The 20,404-nt window shown below is 35.8% G+C and overlaps 1 long non-coding RNA gene across 1 annotated transcript; it reads right to left on the bottom strand.

Annotated features, from left to right (window-relative positions):
* Positions 1-1,319: 1,319 nt before the first annotated feature.
* Positions 1,320-6,215, bottom strand: LOC125224981. Its single transcript, XR_007176940.1, has 5 exons — positions 6,115-6,215; positions 5,868-6,007; positions 5,391-5,654; positions 4,483-4,679; positions 1,320-3,771 (listed from the first exon to the last, which is right to left on the bottom strand). It is a non-coding gene; the product is annotated as an uncharacterized LOC125224981 (long non-coding RNA).
* Positions 6,216-20,404: the final 14,189 nt, after the last annotated feature.

Raw genomic sequence — 20,404 nt, forward strand, 5'->3', positions numbered from 1 at the left:
AATTAAAATTCGGATCTGAGTATCTCTAATATGACTACTATATGTAACAAAATAGATACATAAAATATTACACATATTTACTTTATGTACATACACATTCTATTAGCTAGAATCTCTTTGGGTGATTAGAAGGATTTTCATACTATTGTCTCATCCTTAAGTAAGATAATTTTGCTATATCAATGAAGTAGGATTAATAACTTTATTTATTGTTCATAACATGTAAACTTTATTAGAGTTAAAGGATAACTTGTGGGAATTAATACTAATACTAAATACTAGGGAGGCATAGGACATCTATGGATGTTAGGATCCTGTCGCTATCAAGGAGAATCATTGATATAAAAATAAGATTGTTCACAAAAGTTGAATCATTGACACTGGCCTCGAGATTGGCAGACTTTGGAATCATCATTCCATTTTCATAATATGGTTAACGATAACGTTGTCTGGGAGACCAAACAATTCTAGCATTGACTAGTGAAACACGATGTCAAGCAATGGACCACTATACTCGGAACGTGGGAAATTGCACGCATATAGAATTTATATTTTGTGATCTTGGACAACCTTCGATGGCTATGGCCGAACCAAAATATATATATGGGATGGCGTGTGAGTCTGGGGTTTTGTCGTTCGAAAGGCTAGATCAATGAAGTATTTGTCTTAGTATCAAAAGAAGGTCAATGAATAGGCCCAATAAAGGGTATCAAAATAGATATTCTGTTTCCTTGATAGACCAGGGGTAGGCAGAGCAGTTTCTATCCTGACGTTAGAGGACTTGGTTGCAGAAACATCCCAAAACATATAAAATTATACCGGGATTAAAGGATCCTTGATTAAATATTTGATATCTACTATTATGGTAGTACATTTTTAAGTAGAGCAAAGACACTTTACATCAGTTTACTTTTGTTCTAAGGATCCCATTTGTTCAATGTTTGATAAAGCATAAATTGAACCAGCAACCTAGTTTGTACATATGCTCGAGCGAGGTCCTTATAATAGGCTATATTATATTATACACCTATTATTCCTACGTATAAGGGACTCGTGGGTCGGAAACAATTAACCCCATTTTAAATAATGTCTTGTATTTATTTTTAATATATTTCCTGTATTTATATTCCTTACACAATTTTACCATTCTCACACACTTTTATCTCAACGCACTAAATTCTTTCACAAATGACGTTCTCTCAGCTTATTATACCTCAAGTGAATATATTACTGCCTTAGTTTTATCAACTTAAATTTACCCCTAATAGCAAGTTCCTAAAGGTAAAAAGAATCTGGATTGCTACGCACAACTACGGGGTCCTACCACTTACTAGACGATCACAGTATTTGTTTTAATGGCCAATTTTTAATAGTGTATTGTTTTAATTAGGGCTAACAATTTGGACTTAAGTTAGGTAATTTAGGGTGAATTAATTAAGGGGTAGCGGGGTGTTACAAAGTGGAGACCGTGACCGCAGGATGTAATAGACCCTAAATATGTCCAATTGTTAGCATATTCAAGTGACATTTTGTCACAAAGTGTTGCTGTGAATGAGATATCCTTTTTGGGAACTTGCTATCCTTCATGCTGAAACTTTATGTTAATTTTGTATCATTCGTCTATTCTTATTAACCACTGCGTAATAGTCTAAGGGGCAATCAAGCTATTGATAGTTTTCTAAGATACGTTTCATTTTGAAGTATGTTTTGTAAGTTTAAGGTCACTAACCTGGATTTTTAAACAAAGTTATAATCCGATATTGAAACAGAAACATTGCACTTTGCACAACACATTTCACTCACTTTAGACATAGCCGTGTAATTTTAAAACCATTGTAGGCTTATCACTTACCTAATTAGATTGTTATTTCACTTTAATTCACTATTCAAAGAACTAATGACAGTTTGCGCTTCTAGCATAAACTAAACTTATAAACGTTACCCGTTACGAACTTAGGACGCGGCTTTATACGATAATTGGAATCGCGTGTGCACATGGTAATGTATGTAAACAATAACATAATTATCGATCAACAACGTGCGTACAGACTGATAAGAGATAACACGTGCAGAAAACTGTCATCGACTAGGGACACCGGGGATAGAAGAAAGTATTTGAGGCTATTGTAAAAATGTCAAACCAGCTGTCAATGAAACAATTCAATTGGAATGGCAAATTTAGAAAAGTTATTCGTTTTCTAGCTAATATTTATTCTGTTGCGATAATGAAGAGATTATAGCAAAAATAAAACCTCAATGGTATCGGTTATATTTATCTACTGGGAAAGTTTTGTACTAAAACAAATTAGTCGTTACTGAAAGCAATTACGCACAGATCGACTGTCTTGTGGTAATTTTGTGTCGAGGGTTCTTTAAAACGATATCATGGAAGATTATAAATACTTAGATACATCAAAATAATTTAATATTAAAACGTTGTACATGTTTTATGTTAAGGGAAACTTTTACTGTTTAGTGAATCAAGATTTTCCGTTCTGTTGGTTATAATATATCTGCCAGTCTCACTAAATTAAGTAGAAATAAGCAAGGAAACGTTGCCAGTATTTCAGGTACCATGATCTGTGGGCCTCTGTAGGAATTGATTTCTAACTAGATTTGGCATGTAGTATGTATATATGTCATGTACAAGTTGCTAGTATTGGCATGTTCTTTTAAGAAACAGAATAAGCTAAATTAATGACAGTATGCGATACACAGACTTGATTAAGTACATTTTGTCAAAATCTATTCTTTATGTGTCAACAGTGTTGCATATCATGGTAGATGTCACTTTGACAGCAAGACAATATCATGTTCACTCTTACCTCACTATCTTCTCGCCCCTTTTTCGTGTTATCAACTGATTAGTGATAAGCTGTTATCAGCTAGAGAAAAACTAGGAAATAAAATGATGATTGATCTAGAGAAGCGTTAAGCTGTGAAATATCTATTTTAGCTGTGATTATACTGACAATAATCTTATGTTGTCAACAGGACGACTCATTGATTTGATTTTGATTTATTTTTAAATAAAATTAACAATAGAATAAGTAATGGTACTCATAATCATAGGGAAACTAGTAGCAATTAGCACGTCTCATACTTACTAACAACTAAGGATTAGTTGTCTTCCACTGAAGTGTGAACAAATTATAATTACTTGAAAGAGACAAACATTCAAGTAGCTTATTGACAAGAATGTCAAGAACATACAATCTAGAATTTAAGCATAGTACTTAAGTGTACTCAAGTAAGGAGTTAGGCACACCATTCATTAACCTCAGGCAAGCTTATAGCTAGGAATATTTTTATTGAGTCAGTAGTCATTATTTAAGATAGTATTCAAAACTGTGTTAACATGAAATTATTCCCATTAGTGAACAGATTACAGTAGCTATTGCATTTAAAAATTAGGGACACGGTGAATCACACGCTAGCAAAATTATGAAGGAAGGTGGTAAATGAAACACTCACAAAATGCTTTATTAGTAATATTGGAAAGGTGCACAAAAAAAACCCAGAGCATACATGTTCATGTTGTTTTCATTAGACAGAAAAGCGCCACTCCATGCAGGAAAAATAGAATAGAGAAGTAACTTTTAGTTAGGATTATTCCGGAAACCATGGGAAAAGATATTATGTTCCTTCTTGATGACTTTTAAAAGGTATCTTGATATGAGACACGTTGAGTGATGATCATATTTGGTGTAGTCAGTGTAGGCGTTGGAAGTGATTGTACATGGAGAAGAATTTTCACTCTTTCATTGAAACCTGGAACAAAAAAAAATGAAGGGTAAACACATTTCAGATAAAACATTTATATTGCCATTCCACTATTGGTTGTGCATTCCTTTTTTATACATACAGGTCAACAAGTCATATAATGAATTGCATTGTTTGTCAAGACATCTTCATGAAGTTGGCTTTCAATGATATTGAAATATTGTATTGTCATACCACTATTGGTTTTATAAAATTTCAGCTCTTTAGGTAGCATGTAGCTAGTAAATATATCAACTATGGAGTAGTCTACAATATAACCCAAGGTTACAATAGGAAAGCATAATTGCCAAGAGCAAGCTTTTTAAAATATTTATCAGAAGATTGTGATTACACTAATTCTAGTATACTATAAAATAGAGTGAGGAAGTTGATCATAGGTTTCCTATATTTATGACTTAATTTGTCAGATTATCCGTCTGTCTGTGTTTTAATTGGTTGAACCAGATATCAGTGGATGGAGCAGGTTAGCATAGATTAAGTACTTATGAATGTAGATAAATAAGCTAGACTTAAGATTTTAGACTTAGTAGTAGTGTTTGTGCCAAATATAGTGCACAGTATAATAGTTTGGATGAACAAATGGAGTCAGTCTGTAGTAGACTTGCTATTATTACCTCTAGAATCAGGAATAAGAGCAAATAATATTATTTACCCTAGAGTAAATCAAAGAATAATAAATAAATAAATAAAGCATTTTACCATTGTCTATGTAGAACAGACATACAGGAGCTGAGCCAGGTCAGCCTGGGAGTCATTCTGTTGCAAGTGAATGTGTTTCGAGCACATACACACATTGCTCAGTCAAAGGGGCATGCAAATGGAGTTCCAATTTGTACACAGCCGGGGAAGGGGCAGGACGTTGATCCTAGTATAATGACAGCGGTGTTCAGCATACTCTGGAAAATTTAAAAATATATTTAATAATCAAGTAGGAAATAAGTCCTAGTTATAAGCATAAGTTATAAGAATAAAATTGGCAGAGATTTTATAACTAAATAGGTATATGATCATTTTATTAATTAGGGTCTATTTTAATTAAGGGATAAATTTCAAATTTTATCCTACTAAACTATTATCGAAATAAAGTTTAGCCAAATAGAATAAAAGAGAGATAATTGACTTAACAACAACATAAAAGTTAAATAAATAAATAAAAATTGAAGGGGCATTTTTGTACAGGCCTACTTGATTACAAACTAAGCATGATTCTTATTATTGACATTCGGTAATGCTTACATTCTCATTTATACAATTTTTGCTTAAAACCAACATTGCTTGGTCATACTTTAAAATTCATTCACCCTCCTTGCATTATTCCGGTGTTTGCCATGGATCATGGAAGCATGGAGTCTGCTTGACAGCTAATTCCAGGATTTGGCGTAGGCACTAATTTTCAATAGGTCTTATTGAAATTAGTCTGGTTTCCTCACGATGATTTCCTTCACTCAAAAGCAACTGGCAAATATCAGATGACAGTTCTCAAGTATTTATCGGTATGATTTGCGGTTCGAACCCGTATCTTATAATTCAAAGCATACAAATAATTATCACTAGGTGAGATTAGTTAACAGATTACAGGATCATTAGACATTAAAAGTGTAACTTACATATTACATAGCAGTACAGGTGATGCAAGCCGTGATCGTCGGTGCTTTGTCTACTCATGGGAGCGGTCCGTCGAAAAGGAGTTGCGAGTGGCAGGTTTGAGCTGGTGGAGCGAGGTCACGAGGGTTGCTGAAGATAGGAAGGCGTGGCGTGAGTTTGTGAAGGTCCTTTGCATCTCTGGGGTGCCTTAGGACACCCACACATAACTGGTAAGGTAGTATAGTCACACTGGGGCTTAACTCCAAGGGGCATCTAGCACCCAATACCTGAAACATGTCAATAGGCGGACATTAGAAATAGGAAGTTGTAGGCTTACTAAAACTCTCCATCTCTAAGACCAGAATTAGGATGTTATTGTAGTGCGCTATAGGAATGAGACAATCTCTCTATTGGAAAACATTTTATTATTTTAGCAAGTCAAGGTTAAACTAAACTATAAACTGCTTTGTGATGGACAAGTTAAATACATTATTACTTACGGCGAAAACTTGGCTAATTCCATTATGGTATCATCAAATCATCATGAAAGAAAACCACGTAGTTCCACTGGCGTCATGGGGTCATTTTTGTAGCTAAAGGTTCGGTTTGTTTCATTATTGTTCATGATGTTTTCCATAATCTAAAACCAAACAAGCATTTATTTATTACATTCGTTATACACATTTTGTGTTGTATTTACCACATTACTAACAACATATATCATTACTTAGTTAATGTATTACTCACTTTTTTATGATTTATAACAAATACAAGCCAGCAGGTCGATAAATTACGTAATTTTCAGTTCCAAATAATGCGTGTACGTCTGAACGGCATCCATTTTTCTTTTATTTCCGTCTGACTGACAGTAATGACGTGGCAATGACGTCAGCATAGCAAATGTTGCCATAGAAAAATCAAAAGGGCTCTATAGATCATAAGACATTTGACGGACCGGATGCGACTAAAATTTATCCAGTATGAATGGGGCTCTGCAGGCTATGTGGAACGAATTGTAGAATAATAAAATAGAGACAGTGATTTGACGTCTACATTCAATCTTAATGCTTTTTTATATAAATATGAAATAAATAAATAAATATTGGGGACATCTTACACAGTTCAACTTAGCCCCAAACCTATCAAATTTTGTGCTGTGGGTGCTAAGCGACGATATGCCTATTTGAATGGATAAAAACATGCTGTATACATGGAAAACATCCATGACTCATATAAATAATATATTTTGTGGAGTTTCATTGAGGAGAAAAATATTATTATAGTAAAAACTTTGCTTAGACTGCTAGTATACTATGACAAATTAAAAGGTCAGTTGAAGAACACCAAATTTCAAACTTTCTATGTTTTGCTAAATAACGGATCGTAGAACCATATTAGTTATAAAATGAGATAAATAGGTAATGCGTAGTAGTACAGGATTTACTAGCTTTTGCCCGCGGTTTCGCTCGCATACTGTTCGAAACGTAATTCTTGTTCAATCGTTTACAAAACAAAGTAAGATTTCAGTTGGATCTGTAGATTTCGATGTACGGTACGGTAGCCATACTACCATCGTTGTGTAACAATGAAGCAATCGTTGCAATCATTTATTTGGAAAAATAGTACATACAATATTATGTGTAACCAAGAATCATATTTCGTCATGTTTGGAAACTTTCACTCATGTGACTTTCCATCTTTTTATGTACTAAGTCAGTGGCAAACAAGCATAAGGCCGTCTGGTGTAAAGTGGTTACCGTAACCTATGGACGCCTGCAACTCAAACAGTGTCACATACGCGTTGCCACCCCATTAGAAACTTGTACATTCCCTTTTGCTGTGTTGAGTACACATCTTCCAAAGTATTGTCCTATAGGTTTATTAAGCTAATGATAGTTCAGTATGTAGGTATGTGTGTATGTTTGTAACGATAATACTAAAAGATAGTTAAGTTACAGTTTTAGCAGATGTTATCAGAGCAGTTAGACGTAACAAGTTACTTGTATTATTTTTCCTACTTACAAAAGGAGAATTCTTAGCAATATTTCGTATCATCTTCCATAAAAAAGGTTGCAAAGATGTAATTAATACTTAACGGTAATTGGCATCACATACAATATTTTGCAGTTTTGCGTACAATTTTGCGTACGTTTGTGCTAATGCGAAAGTTAAATATAAGACGTGATTGCGTATAGAATGATTCATAAAGTAAAGAATAACATAGTATCTATACTTATGATATAAGTATGTATATTATTTTAAATTTCTGATCAATTTGAAAAAAATCGAAATAACAGCAGGGAAAAGAGAGAGCTTATTATTTATGATATTATACATTATTTTTACTGTCATTATCTAAGTGGACTTGCAGGTATGACAGAAACAGTAAAATTGAGTGTATGAGGAAGGATGAAATCTGAACGAGTATATTAAATGAGAGTGGCATAATAGAAAGAAGAGAGGTTTAGCTAGATGAATGGATGGAGAGTCGTTTGAAGATATGAAGGGTTTCCTCATGTTTGCAAGTTTGAGAATAGTGACGGCAGTTATTGGAATTTCGAAATGGGGAAAGGGTTACACAAACTTGATACCAAAAGAGTTAGGTGTTAGGATAAATAATTTATACCTTTTACAGGTACATTCTTTTGGTAACAACATACTCTACATGCCGCTAACAAACGAACTAAACACACACCCTGTGTCTTTATGGGATAAATCAGATAATTTTGTCTGGCATATATAAAAAAAAATATGACTTAACATGGAATCATATTTATAAAATTGTTGATTTGATTAAAACATTGATTGTCTGATTACTCTTATAATTATACATAGGACATTATGCCGAGAAAGGAGGAAAATTATTGATTAGTATTGAGTTGTGGACTGGTTCCTTGAACTATGGGGAGAACAGTTGTCAGTGGCTACCTGAGAATAGAAAGGCTTTTTCTTTCTAGTGAAGAGATCTTTGTAAGTTCATAATATCTGGACAATGGAGATAGCGGGTTACCTGTCGGACAATGTGACTAACTACCCATATGAGGATGCAAGGATTTTACCATTAGGGTACATTTGATTCACAACCAAATGCTTTTACTGGAATGAAAATTCTGGCTGGTGACAATTTGACTCATGTGTCTGGGTAACTATTAAGTTCATAATTCGTGCTGGATCAGTGAGGTTCTTTTGAGTATTGATCACTTTTATTCACAACAACTATGAAAATGGGAAATTGAAAATTTCAATAACTGAATTATTTTATTGGTTATTTTCGTTTAACACAAAATGTTATTTTGAATCAAACGAAAATAAAAGGGGCAGATGTAACGGACCACACAGTCCTCGGTTCAAATCATAAGATATATCTATAATAATTATGCTTAGAAACAAATGCATACAGAGATAAAAACTTAAAAATTGCAAATAAATAAAACGAAAACAACTTACATACGAAATGGAATTCCAACAAATTAAAAATAGAAATTCTCGGAATTAAAACCGGCACAATAGGCGTTTTAGGCACATTAGGCGAAATCGGCACAATAGGCGTTTTAGGCACAATAAGGCAAGTCCGGCACATTAGGCGTTTTAGGCACATCTGGCGAAATCAGACATTCTTAGCCATAAAACAACACAGCGCATGCGTTAAAATCGGGACAATAAAACTCAGAGCGCAGCGTCAGAGAGGGCATTCGGCGAGGGAACGTTTAGTAGAGGAGTGGAATGAGAATTTGTATGGGGGGGGTCATAATAATTCCCACAGAACCGAAGTTTGGTTTTTTTAGTTCTTTGTGTGTGTCTTTTTGACATACTAAAAATATAGTAAAATATATTTATGCAAAATGCGTTTTTTCGACCGCCAAAAGTTGTATGAAAAATTACTATGGAAAAAAAATCCTAAAATTTAAAAATCGTCTCTGGTATCAACTTATGGGGAATTAGGCGGCAAATTTTTTTATAGCGTTGATGTTTAGCAAAAATATAAATATTTTTCACTATTTTGGTAAAATAAAAAATGATAAAAATCATAAATTTGATGAAAGGAAGTAATTAAAACATAAATATCAGCAATGCAATTTTTTCATATTTATTATGTCCCACACCATGGTAAATACGGGTACGATCCGCCTGGTGATTAACAGTTACGGTAGCCTATGACGCCTGCCAATCTAGAGCCTCCACATGCGCGTTGCTGGCCCTTTAGGGTACCTTTCCACTAGAGATGCGCAACGTGATAGTGTTTAATATCCACCAATCATGTTCACTGTTCACAAAGCGTAGCGCTAGTAGGAACGGGTTCGACTAAGCTGATTGTGGATATCAGAAGCATCCATAACACATCTCTGGTGGAAAGGCACCCTTAACAGTCCTCAGCTAGCTCGCAGGATAACGCGCGTCCGCGGGAGAAAAATCCTCCTAAGCCTACATCGAAAACAGATGCCTTAATCTCGCTGTCCTAGGCTCTAAGTCACGCGGCCCCGGTAGCCCAAAGAAGCGCTGGCTGGACGTCGTGGGAGCGGACATACAAGAGAACAATCTCACGTCTAAGTATGCTGAAGACCGGGCAAAGTGGAGAAGACTGAGTAGGAAAGCGGACCCTGGCGCAAGGCCGGGAAAACGCTAGGTTGAAGAAGAAGAAGCCGCAGTGTGCGACCATATACGGGTCCAGGGTGTGTGGATGCGCAGATTTAGGACTAGAAAAACCGATGATTATTAGGTTTTGGTTTTCTCTCGTGTTCAATATAATGCTTTATCGACAGTTTTTTTACGGGATGCGACAATTTATATACTTATATTGAACCCCACCAAAATACAAGTTCATGGTAAATACGGTTACCCAATAGGAGGATTTTTCTCCCGCGGACGCGCGTTATCCTCATAGCAGCCGTCATAGGCTACCGTAACTGCTAATCACCAGGCGGATCGTACCCGTATTTACCATGGTGTGGGACATATGAAAAAAATTACATTGCTGAAATTTATGTTTTAATTACTTCCTTTCATCAAATTTATGATTTTTATCATTTTTTATTTTACCAAAATAGTGAAAAATATTTATAATTTTGCTAAACATCAACGCTATAAAAAAATTTGCCGTCTAATTCCCCATAAGTTGATACCAGAGACGATTTTTAAATTTTAGGATTTTTTTTCCATAGTAATTTTTCATACAACTTTTGGCGGTCGAAAAAACGCATTTTGCATAAATATATTTTACTATATTTTTAGTATGTCAAAAAGACACACACAAAGAACTAAAAAAACCAAACTTCGGTTCTGTGGTAATTATTATGACCCCCAAGGCCATATCTCCTCTACTAGTTGAGGTGTTCACATCTGAGGGTTAGGTAGGCATTCGACTAGGAATCGTTGAAGGAACACATCAGGAGTTTAAGTAGGAAGCGGATTTGAGATACAAGATTGAGAGGTTGGAGACTGGCGAGAAGGTATCTCGGTAAAGTAGACTTGAAGACTACAAGTAAGTGTCCAAATTGTTTATTTTGAATGTGTTTATATTTGTAATTTTAGATTAGTGCTATTTTCTGAAGGTGATAATTTTAAATAGTGGTACTTATTCATTTCATATGAACAAGATATTCATGAATGTTATATTTATGTGGTAGTTATTTAAAGTCGTTCAAATTTCAATTTATTTATTACATACAATTAACACTAACAGTTAATTTGGAATATTATTAATTAAAATTCGGATCTGAGTATCTCTAATATGACTACTATATGTAACAAAATAGATACATAAAATATTACACATATTTACTTTATGTACATACACATTCTATTAGCTAGAATCTCTTTGGGTGATTAGAAGGATTTTCATACTATTGTCTCATCCTTAAGTAAGATAATTTTGCTATATCAATGAAGTAGGATTAATAACTTTATTTATTGTTCATAACATGTAAACTTTATTAGAGTTAAAGGATAACTTGTGGGAATTAATACTAATACTAAATACTAGGGAGGCATAGGACATCTATGGATGTTAGGATCCTGTCGCTATCAAGGAGAATCATTGATATAAAAATAAGATTGTTCACAAAAGTTGAATCATTGACACTGGCCTCGAGATTGGCAGACTTTGGAATCATCATTCCATTTTCATAATATGGTTAACGATAACGTTGTCTGGGAGACCAAACAATTCTAGCATTGACTAGTGAAACACGATGTCAAGCAATGGACCACTATACTCGGAACGTGGGAAATTGCACGCATATAGAATTTATATTTTGTGATCTTGGACAACCTTCGATGGCTATGGCCGAACCAAAATATATATATGGGATGGCGTGTGAGTCTGGGGTTTTGTCGTTCGAAAGGCTAGATCAATGAAGTATTTGTCTTAGTATCAAAAGAAGGTCAATGAATAGGCCCAATAAAGGGTATCAAAATAGATATTCTGTTTCCTTGATAGACCAGGGGTAGGCAGAGCAGTTTCTATCCTGACGTTAGAGGACTTGGTTGCAGAAACATCCCAAAACATATAAAATTATACCGGGATTAAAGGATCCTTGATTAAATATTTGATATCTACTATTATGGTAGTACATTTTTAAGTAGAGCAAAGACACTTTACATCAGTTTACTTTTGTTCTAAGGATCCCATTTGTTCAATGTTTGATAAAGCATAAATTGAACCAGCAACCTAGTTTGTACATATGCTCGAGCGAGGTCCTTATAATAGGCTATATTATATTATACACCTATTATTCCTACGTATAAGGGACTCGTGGGTCGGAAACAATTAACCCCATTTTAAATAATGTCTTGTATTTATTTTTAATATATTTCCTGTATTTATATTCCTTACACAATTTTACCATTCTCACACACTTTTATCTCAACGCACTAAATTCTTTCACAAATGACGTTCTCTCAGCTTATTATACCTCAAGTGAATATATTACTGCCTTAGTTTTATCAACTTAAATTTACCCCTAATAGCAAGTTCCTAAAGGTAAAAAGAATCTGGATTGCTACGCACAACTACGGGGTCCTACCACTTACTAGACGATCACAGTATTTGTTTTAATGGCCAATTTTTAATAGTGTATTGTTTTAATTAGGGCTAACAATTTGGACTTAAGTTAGGTAATTTAGGGTGAATTAATTAAGGGGTAGCGGGGTGTTACAGTACTTGATTTTGTAATAATAATAAGTATCAAATTAATTGAATATTTGTAGGCTTCGTATTGGCCTTAGAAGTAATTACTCAACAGAAGTGCGGATCCACGTGAAATGAACAAAGGATCCTTTGTCCGGGATCACATATTCGTTATACGAGGATCAACTACGGGTATTGGCTCTGATGAGGATTAGGCGAGGCATTCGTTATTTATTAATAATGAGTAGTAGACAATATACTCGTTGTAATTAACTAGAAGAGTTTTCTCGCGCTAAATCAGCCGTTGCTTATGTTTAACTTGCACTCTTATGTAAAAGAGAAGCCGTTGTAAATGTGTGTATATTTCAAATATGCTGGCATCAATTACGACTCTCAATTTGTAGCACTTCAGTTTCAAGAAATTGTTACATGATGCGTTAAATAGGCATTTTATTACGCTACTGGTGCGACAGGTTTAGGTTAGGTTTCATTACATTAGGTTCAATATTCACAGGTCAATAAGGTAACATTCATGAAGTAAACTTTTTGCGGGTCTATCTATAATTCATTTTATCTAAAATTCTGTATGGGTTTATAATCGATTCCTGTTTCATGAAAAGAAAAATTTATTTATTAATTGAACAAATTGAACTCGAATACAAAAATCTTTACGGGCTAAACCACCCGTGCGTGGTTTGCACGTTTATCCTCATTACGTATGGAGTTAGGCGAGTTAGGCTCAGGCACGTGTCGAGGATCCGCTCTGTGTACTGAGCTATGTTCTGCTGCGTGTATAGTGTACATACGACACGGGGTTAGGGTTACAGTACACTGCCGTTGCATGTCATGTCGGTAGTGCGAAGCGATGAAGTCGCGTGCGGCGACGAAGATACTCACGAACGATGTTGCCATTTTAAGAATAGAATAGAATAGACAGACGTTTATTGCAGAAACCATCATACAGCACCAAATACAGTTGAAAGAAGAAAAAAGAGATCTTATGAAAACAAAGTTTGGGTATCCCTTATGGCTACCTGGTTGCAGATTACCGGATTTAGCTTCAGCTTTAGCTCTAGCTGTAGCAATTATTTTACTATCTATCGATCTAACAGATCAAACACACATTTCTTTTCATCATAGCATTCATCTCACTCGTTTCATAGGCAATTATTTATAGATATTTTAGGTATATAATTTCATCTCTTTACAATATTTATTATTCAATCAATTATGTGTTATCGTGATCTGATCCGGTTCCGGCAGAATATCAGTGCTGCTGCCTCAGGGCGTAGCGTAATACTGAGCCGTAACCCTTTTGTCTTGTTGCGACGCGCACAGTATCATAGTACGCTATGGTAAAAATCTGTGTAATTTCCTGTTTTCCAATTTGCTTATTATGTATTCTAATTCTTTTTTGTAACTTATTTCTTTTGTGTATTCTGTGTGTATTGTGACAAACAAATAAACGTATATCTATCTATCTATATGTATCTATCTATGAACTAGATACCTATACCCCTACTTAAAACTATATTGCTTATTATTAGCATGCAACAAAAGGTGCTGATGCTGCAGATAGAGGCCACAAAAGGACTCCACTCAGCATATGCTCCCGCATATAATGCTACAGCGCTGGTCTTCCGTGAAGCCCAGGAAGTAAGAAGATAGTTCAGAAAACTAAAGGCAGGCATTTTCTCTGTATCTTAATTAGAAGTGCGCGACCAATAAATAGCTTCTATGTTCTGTCGTTATATCGTGAGAGCTCGGTATATACCCTGCGGCGCGTACCGCATCCGAGGCGATTCGTGCCCTCGTCGGGCTAAAAGACGGAGCCAACTATGTAAGGCGATATGTTACAGAGATACCATGCGATTGTGTCTCACAAATACATATATATATTCTAATTATACTTTGTAGCTTACAATTATATATAATATTCTATAAGTACTTGAAAGCAATAAAATCGCAGCAACGAACATAGTTCCAAAGTGCGGAGCAGTGTGATATGCGCCATAACATAAGGACAACATGCGGTCGGAATGGGCTACTGTACTTGTATTGTAATGACTGTTTAGGAATTCCAGTGGTGTCACGCTCAAATCTCGGACAAAACAAACGCTTAGACGGTCTTCCTTCAATAGTACTAGAAACGTAACGGGTGTTTCGACACTTATTTCATGTGATTTTACCAAACATTTTTTTTAATAAGTAATCGTCCCGCCTAGTACTACTACCAAGCTCTTTAAAAACCGATACCGGTGTTACACTTTGTTTCTGAAGATCCCCACAATTGTACATAAAACCTAAGCTTCAATTGTTTGCGCCAAGATCTTATCAAAACAATATCAAATTTGACAAATTATATATTAATTGTATAATCGGAGTCTCAACTCAAATGTTTGTCTTCAGAACCCCGGTGACCTAATGTTCCGAAAGTCCTATTTAGTAGTATTTACCCATCGAATAAACTGAGTAATGAATAATTTGAGCGCCGTCGCGACGATTAGGTGGAGAGCTGGTCCCGTGGGGTCACCAGCCGTCACAAGGTTTGTCATTCTAATAAATTGCCAGGAGATCTGAAAATGAATTACCAATACTTATGATGAAAACGGAGGAAATTTTTGCTTACTTCAATAATGTATTTCCATCAAATAAGCATGTTTTCATCTTCTAGACTGGAAACACACGTTCAGCTGTACGTTCCATATATGGACTGGGCGCTCGAGCTTCCCTAAGAGAGAAATTCAAAGAGGTGAACATTCTTACCGTTGCCTCTCAGTACATACTTGAGAATATTATGTATGCTAGGAAAAACATCCATGAATACAAGCTTAACAGTGATATCCATAACTATAACACTAGAAACAAACATAAACTTGCCGTGCCCTTCCACCGTCTCCGTAAGGTTAGTACGTCTTTCGTTGGGAACTGTACACGTTTTTATAACAAAATCCCCATTGATGTAGTGAACTTGCCACTCGGCAAATTTAAGTCACATGTTAAGCGCTGTTTGCTAGGTAAAGCTTACTATACGGTAAATGATTTTATAGATGATAAAAATGCCTTTAAGCCAGTAGCTTGATTATGGTAGCAGAAGTTTGTAATACAACCGTACTAGTATCCAGTAAAAATGACACAGCGTAATTTTTCTCATGTGATTGTATTGTATCATTAGTTATGTTAGTAGGACGCTTAGAGACCTTATACACCTCTAAGATTTTTGTTTTCATTATATAGCGTAGTAATATAAAATTCATTTTAAAGTATGATAGTACACTGACCCTTAGAGACCTTTACATCTCTAAGTCACGTTGAGCATGTAATTAGTTATGTATAGCTATACTAGGCATTGTTGCCCTCTTTAATGTCACCTACAAGCTTAATGTCGTGTTTCACTGTGTCGATTTTTCTTTTGTCAATTTGCTGTTAGCTTGAACATGTCATGCTCGCTTAAAAGTCTTTGCTTACGGTGGCGTGTTGATCGGGTCGCCACCTTCCCGAATGGAGGTTGAGGGAGGCGATGGCTGAGATACGCGTCATACTCGTGAACGGGTGCTGTTTGTGGAGACTGGTCTGTTCAAGCTTACCTGGGCCACATGTTTTGTTAGATTATTTAACTTTACTTTTGAGCGGATTGCGAGACACTACATTCAGTTCTTGTAAGAATTAAACTTAAGTAAGTAATGTCTTAAGGATGACACTAGAGACCATCACGTTGTCGGTTAATTTAGTTAATTTTAGCTTTTGGACACTTAGAGACTTTATACATCTCTGAGATTTTGATTATATTTTATTTTAAAATAGATTCCTTACTTTAATGACCTTGTTGTCGTTTGATTAAGTTAATGTTAGTTTTTTGGACACTTAGAGACCTTATACATCTCTGAGATTTTGATTATATTTTTAAACTTAATTTGTAACCTTGATTGGCCCTTATTTGTAAACTTGATTTGTTCTTTAATGATTGACAACTAGAGACTTGTACATCTCTTGAAATGTGTAATTTAGCTGTTCATTTTCTGTATTTTTTTTTTGTATTATTTGACAAAGGTTTTTACTTTTAAATATTTTAATTTTATAAAATTTGACTCTTGGAGACGCTATACATCTCCATGGATTATTTGATTAAGTATAATATTTTTACTTGTAATATTCAGTCTTTTACAACTATTGAAGTATTATAGATTTCTTTTATCTTTGTATCTGTTTGCACTTTCTTTATGTATTGATTATAGTTAGTAATAATATGACATTTAGAGACTTTATACATCTCTAATTCTATATCAGTGTATAGCTACTTTGCTTATGATTAATATTTTTAGTTAATATTTCTATTAATTTCATTTGTTTAACTTTAATGAATACTCTGTAATGTTGACATGTAAAAGTGCCCCCGTGGCCTATTTGCTGAATAAATGATTTTGTATTTTGTATTTTGTTGCAGTGTTGCGAGTGTTCAGTTGTTCACAGGCAGTGGTAGGTAATCACTTATAGCCCTTATAGGCGATCCGACAAATCTTGTCCCTCCTACATCATAAAACAAAAAATAAACTCCTCTTGATCAACACTTATAAAACATAGGTATGTATCAAGTATGTATTTAAATATAAAATATTTCTCAGGACTCTTGCATTGGTCACATGAATGTCCTCGAATGCCTGAGAGGGCGGCATTAATTACTCCGGTCCGGCGCGGGTGTGCGGCGCGGCGGCAGAACTCATTAAATTCCTCGCGCGCTCCGAACCCTTCAACCTTCTCTTATACCTTCATGGTCGCCATTCTTGAGAGGGTATTGGAAGGCGACGCATTCCATTTGAACACACATGACTAGAAAACTATGAGCATATTTCAGGAATTCATTATACGTGATATAATCGCGCCAACACAAGACCGGGCTTGGGCACAATGAAAGATCGTGGTTTACAAACTTTTGAGAAAGAACACACAAAATTAGAAATCACCAATTTAGGAAGCTTTTGGTGTCATCGGTGAAGCTTAAATTCAATATGTACCTACATACATAGATACGTAGGTACCTATATGCATAACCGAACGAAAAAATATATTTATAATAGCTGACTGCGACTGTCAACATTTTTACGAAACAAAAGGTCAGTTAAGAGTGATGCTATACACCCGTTGGTATGTAAGTAATAGCTCGAGCTCTGTGTAGGTACCATCCTGTCCACGAGAGATGTGTGCGTGCTTAAGCGTGACCGCCGCCACTTCACTCAGCACGAACCCTCCATATCTCTGGATCTGTGCTAACACCGCTCTCGTCTTTACTACCAATCCTAGCCTGCATCTTTGCAGTATGGTTTACAAATGGGTCAGCTAATAGTTTGATCTTAACTTTGATTTTGTATTGAAAATCAATTTTGAAGCTTGAAAATCTACCTTTCTTTTGAGACCCAGCATAACTTTTAGTGCGTGTTTAAAACGTATGAGGGCGTATTTCACTCTCGGGTAGCTTTTCACAAAGATATTGGATTTCTGTTACGTTCACGGCTGACCCGGCCGACATATTCAAATAAAAGGCCGCGGGCTCGGGAAAGATAAAGGGACAATCTTTAAATAATGGAACGCTACAAAAAGTTCGCTCGATGCGGGCGTTAGCAGGTGCCGAATTAATCCCGCGCCGTCTTGCAAAACAAAGATTCGCTCCTAATTTATGAGTATCCATTTAGGTACGCGTAGTCGGCAGTCGGGAGACAAAGGGCACGGTCTTTTGTGCTAAATAACATTCGGAATGAAAGCGTGTACAAACACCGACAGTCAACTCGCTGAGTGTTTGAGAACAAGTTCATTAGGCGCTCGTGCGCTCATATTTGCCGGCATTCCCGCGCCCGCAGCCCGCAGCGGCACGCGAGGCAATAACACAAGCACGCTTGATAAGGTTTTACGCCCGCTTCCCGCGCCTCTATCGGCGCTCGGTTAATAAGTACGTTCTGCGGATTCATAAATCGCCGGTACAGATGCGGGCTTATCGCCGCGCGGCAGATGTCATTCCGTCGCCATTTTTCGCGGCATTATCATATTTTTGTCGATATTATTGGGTAAACGTGACGAAAATTTTTCGGGTATTTTTTACGAAACGTTTACCCGGATTAGAAAGTTTTTTACAAATTGTACTAACTTTTCCCGTCATCAAAGCGGCTATTCACATGATGTAAAGCTTGAGAGCGTAGGCGGGTTGCGGGATGAGATGTGAGCGTTCATCTTACTCATTTGTTATTATGTATCATTTTATGTTTTATTTTATAGGCAGATTTAGTTTAGTTATAGTTTAATTTATTAGTTCATAGTGTAGTTTTATTTGTATTAGTTTAATATGTACTTTTAACGTGAAATAATAAATATATGTTGATATCAATAACGTTTCTTTATAAATGAAGCTGACATATTTTTAGTCAGTTAATATTGTATCGTAAATACTTACTTAATCACTGGATAATCGTTATAAATTTCTAGAACTAGTACGCTGAGTACCTACCTGTGTTTTTATTATTCTTAGTTACTTGATCTTAGCAAAGCAGATTATTTAGATTAAACGCGGGCCCGCCTGTGCGTAATGAATTATTAAACAAGCCTTTGAATCGACCCTTCAACTTTTTTTAAAACCTGCTAAAAAATTGAGCTTTCAGCACAATGAGGTCCTTTACATATTTATTAAGAGGAAGAAAGGAAAACTCTGTCCTATGCATTAAAACAAAAAGAGGGATTGTGTAGCCCCGCGGGCTCTAATGCATGCCAAATTATACCGACCTTCGGAGCGTGAAAAATATTATGATTTTCGCGAAGAAAACGTACGGAGGAAACATAAAAGGTTTGTTACGGCGAACGTCTTTTGCGCCGAGCGGCTGATAAGGCGCGGCGCTGTAAAAATGTGCCTTATCGGAATCTGAATCGTGTTAAAAATTTATGGACGACAACGCTTTGTCATTCGGAGCGACATTCGAATTTCTGGAATCTGTTATCTCGCACACACTAAAAAAACCGGCCAAGAGCGTGTCGGGCCACGCTCAGTGTAGGGTTCCGTAGTTTTCCGTATTTTTCTCAAAAACTACTGGACTTATCAAGTTCAAAACAATTTTCCTAGAAAGTGTTTATAAAGTTCTACTTTTGTGATTTTTTCCATAATTTTTAAACATATGGTTCAAAAGTTAGAGGGGGGGGACCGCACTTTTTTTTCCTTTAGGAGCGATTATTTCCGAAAATATTAATATTATCAAAAAACAATCTTAGAAAACCCTTCTTCATTTTTAAATACCTATCCAACAATATATCACACGTTGGGGTTGAAATGAAAAAAAATATCAGCCCCCACTTTACATGTAGGGGGGGTACCCTAATAAAACATTTTTTTTCATTTTTTATTTTTGCACTTTGTTGGCGTGATTGATATACATATTGGTACCAAATTTCAGCTTTCTAGTGCTAACGGTTACTGAGATTATCCGCGGACGGACGGACGGACGGTAGCCGAATGGCACAAACGCTCGCGAAACGAAACGCTCGTAGATATCTATCTCTATCGCTCTTGCGTATTGGCGCGACAGAGCCAGACTACCTTTCGCGGCGTTTCGTTTTCGTTTAGCGTCGGAGAAATGCCATTCGGCTACGGTGCTAGATCCGTCGCGGTACCTTCACTAGCAAAACACGAGGGAAATGCTCGCTTCTTTAATAAAACTACTCCGGTACTCGCTAAATTGAATCGGCTTCGTTTCAGTTTGATCCTGAGTGAGCGAGAGCAAACTTGGCTCCACCTATTAGTTCATGTTTTGTTTCCATCTAAGTGACCTTTACGGGATTGTTGGATGAAAACAAATTGTTATCATCGTGCACGAAATAAGTAAAATTTTAGAAAATTGGTGTCTAAACAGCCACAACTATAACTAAGTAAGGTACAGC

The sequence above is a fragment of the Leguminivora glycinivorella genome, chromosome 3 (assembly GCF_023078275.1).
Source record: "Leguminivora glycinivorella isolate SPB_JAAS2020 chromosome 3, LegGlyc_1.1, whole genome shotgun sequence".
Lineage (NCBI taxonomy): Eukaryota > Metazoa > Arthropoda > Insecta > Lepidoptera > Tortricidae > Leguminivora > Leguminivora glycinivorella.